Here is a 3,375-nt window from a genome sequence, read left to right as displayed (position 1 = left end):
CGCCCTCCCACCTGTAAAAAATAAAAATCCTCATAGTCATGAGGTTCCTTTTTTTACTGTTCAGTGAACAGCATCCAGAGAAGAATGTCCACCAACGAGGGACGCATGATGCGTTTTGGCAGGCGTCTGGACAATGTGGAGAGGCGCCTCCGAGAAGTAGAGGAGACACGAGTGCCTGCCAGGCTTCCAGACCCTCTTCCTGAAATATAAAGTTTCTCTCATTTAAAAAAAAAAAACAGGTTTATGTGGTTTAACAATAAAGTTTATTGTGTTCATTGTTGGTCAAAACAAGGTGCTGTGATGCATTTTCAATTTTAATTTCCGGTTAACTTTTCAGTAATAAGATAAATTTGTTTCCCACAACAAACCCAAAACGATCACCCACCAAATGATTGGAGCATGCAACACATATGAAAGAAGGCCAAAGATAGCGTGCTGTACTGACATGTCAATGAAACACTAGAGAGTCAGTCTAGCTCTGGCACGGCCAACACAGGCACGTTTGGCCACACCCAAACGCGGTGCAATGTTCTCTGTGGCAGTATCCTGCAAGGCCTTTGCCTTTGGAGATTTCGCCCTCTGTTGATTGACCAGAATTTCACCAAGAGTTTGCAGTGTCAGGACAGCAGACTGCATGACCTGAAGGTTATCATCCCACGCCCGCCTAAAGTATATGCTCTCCTGACGTGTTGCCTCAATAAAATCATTTTGATTTTTTTTTCCTCATCATGCCACCTTACGCTTTCCTCCCTGTCAATGCGCCATTCAGCAATTTGGGCCTTATGCTCCTCCCCTGACTGACTGATCATCTTATCAGCGACTGCAAACAATCCCGCATTTCTCCGTCTTCTGCTCTTTATACGTTCAAGGCGTGACCCTGGGGAAGCCTCAGCCATGGATGTTGATGTGGAATCTGAAGGAGACACAAAGAAAACAGTCATTGTCAGCTCAGAACAGTGCATCACCATGGACCAAGGGTCTGGACCACTGTTGTTCGGTACAGTGGTAGGGAAACAAGAACCATCGAGCACAAATTGATTCTAGAAGCAAACAGTGGCAAAATAATCTCATCTGTTAAAATCTCAGCACAGGAAAAAAAACCCACAGTGATAGAATGTTGCAGTTCAGTCATGACACTCATTCCCTGAACAAAACACTCATAACCCACCACACGCGTGCTCTGTTTTCCGATAACGAGCAGAGTAAGCACCATGTGAATATGAAATGCTCCTTTGTTGCCTGTTTTCAGAAAATCACTTATTCCGTTATAAAAATTTGAAAAAGACAATACCGAGCATCATTCTATCCTTCTGTAAAATAAGGATTAATAAAACAACAGATTTATGAATGTGACTTTCGTCACTGAGATGTCACAAGCTTCCATGTGTCCAAACTCACCCTTTCCGCCACCTTGCTGCAATGAGCTTGAGTCGCCGTCACTCTGCGGTTCCTCCTGAGCATCAGGACACGGTTCCTCCGCCTCTGAAGAGAGTGCATAGCAACATGATTGAACATGAGCGATGTTAGAGAGACATGTGTAAACCTATGTTGCTCATGGATCATAATGGTCTGCAATGTTTAACCATTGATGTTTTCCAGGGCTGACAATTAGCAACATGTGAATATTGCTTCAAATAAGACAACTGTCTGGGCACACTGATTAGAAAGTGTTTGGCTTGCTGGGAGATCCAGTATTCCATTTAATCAAACCACCCAACTGAACACATGGGTCTTGGGTGGCCATGGGGTGGTGATAATTATAAGGAAAATCAAAGAGTCCAGCAGCACCTTTAAGACAAAACAAAATTAAAGTGGCATAAGCTCTCGAGAATCCAGTTCTCCTCGTCAGAGGCATGTTACAAAAACATGCATCTGACGAAGAGAACTGTGATTTTCGAAAGCTCATGCTACATTAAAGTTGGTTTGTCTTAAAGGTGCTGCTGGACTCTTTTTGATTTTGCTACTACGGACTAACACGGCTAACTCCTCTGGAATTATAAAGAAAGTTATATTGGAACCCCTTGTCCAGTTTCATCAAAGACTTCTTCCTGCATCTGAGTTGGTGATAAGTTCCCAATTTTGGTACTCACCACAGTCAGCGAGGCCATCCACTGTGACATCTAGGTCATTCTCTGGTGCCGCCTGTGCCAACCCCACACCGCCATCTGAGGAAAGTTGAAACAAGGGACAAATATCCTCAGTAGTGAGATCCTGCTGTGTCCCCCCCAATAAAAATGCTTTTTTCAGCCTTACTCACCTCTGGGGGAGGGGGTGGAACTTCTAACCTGCTCACGATCAATGGTTATCAGATCGTGCGAGAAAAGCTCCTCTGACCCGTCATAGCAGGGCACTGCGGGGAGAACATGCTGTGCCACAGACTCGACACAGAGGCTCCTTGCAACACGCTTCGGTTTGACGCTTGCATCCCCCCGCAGAATGCTGTTCAGCTCCCTGTAATATGGGCAGGTTATGGGAGCATTTCCTGAGATACCGTTATGTGCCACCACCTTCTTATATTCTAGCCTCATTGTTTTCGTCTTGGATCTGCATTCTGTCGCCGACCTCTTATGTCCCCGGGAGGCCATCTGAACGGCGATGCGCTCAAAGTAGTCTATATTTCTATGACTTTTCTTCAGTGCATCCTGTATTTTCTCCTCTCCCCAGAACGAGAGAAGGTCCAGGATTTCCCTCTCCCTCCATGCCACCCCTCTTGAAACCTGTGGCCGGAGCTCAGTCATTTGAACTGTTGATCACCAGAAGCTTCTGATTCTCGGCGTTTTCCCGCTTGATTGTAATTTTCTGACAGCAGAGCATGCGCGCTCCAGGCTCAAAGTCTGAGTTCCTGCATCGTGCATTGGATCACGGGAGATGATGGTGAAATTTACGCGGGAATTAACGGATCCGAAAGTGGTCGGGGCATGCGCTAGAAAGATGTTTTGATATCTTCCTTTAGAGCCTTTTTATGTGTTCGCTAGAACGGCTTGTTGGCATATTGATAATGACATTGGGAACGTCAGATTCCAGAATGCAATGACCAAAAAAAATATCTTCTGATTAAGGTGGATGATCGCCTGTGATGGGGGAGGCGTCACCCACAGCGGACACCTGTTTCCACACTACATGAAACTGGTTCCGTGAGGGGCAGTCAACATCCTTGTCCGTCCCATGCATCATTCTCCCCGGCTTTCATCTGGAGATCCACTCTTGCAACATGACGGGGCAGTCGAGCCGAAAGCTGACATGACAGCTTGCACCGAAAAATGTCACTAAGCGGTCCGTTCTAATTCCGGGTAGGTGCATGGAGGTTGACTGAGTCAAGGTGTCGGCATACCGATGAATTGCCCTTCTTTTTTTTCCCCTTTGAGTGCATGGGCG

At 46.0% G+C, this 3,375-nt stretch overlaps 1 long non-coding RNA gene across 2 annotated transcripts; it reads right to left on the bottom strand.

The window, feature by feature from the left end:
* Nucleotides 1–251: 251 nt before the first annotated feature.
* On the bottom strand, nucleotides 252–2,346 carry LOC129336980 (uncharacterized). 2 transcript variants are annotated; one of them, XR_008597761.1, is made up of 4 exons: nucleotides 2,258–2,346; nucleotides 2,091–2,165; nucleotides 1,399–1,482; nucleotides 252–913 (listed from the first exon to the last, which is right to left on the bottom strand). It is a non-coding gene; the product is annotated as an uncharacterized LOC129336980 (long non-coding RNA). The 2 variants fall into 2 exon arrangements; XR_008597760.1 differs by having other exon boundaries at nucleotides 2,091–2,341.
* Nucleotides 2,347–3,375: the final 1,029 nt, after the last annotated feature.

This window comes from Eublepharis macularius, chromosome 10 (genome assembly GCF_028583425.1).
Source record: "Eublepharis macularius isolate TG4126 chromosome 10, MPM_Emac_v1.0, whole genome shotgun sequence".
Lineage (NCBI taxonomy): Eukaryota > Metazoa > Chordata > Lepidosauria > Squamata > Eublepharidae > Eublepharis > Eublepharis macularius.
The sequence above is the reverse complement of the archived record's forward strand: the minus strand, read 5'-3'. Positions and strand labels throughout refer to the sequence as shown.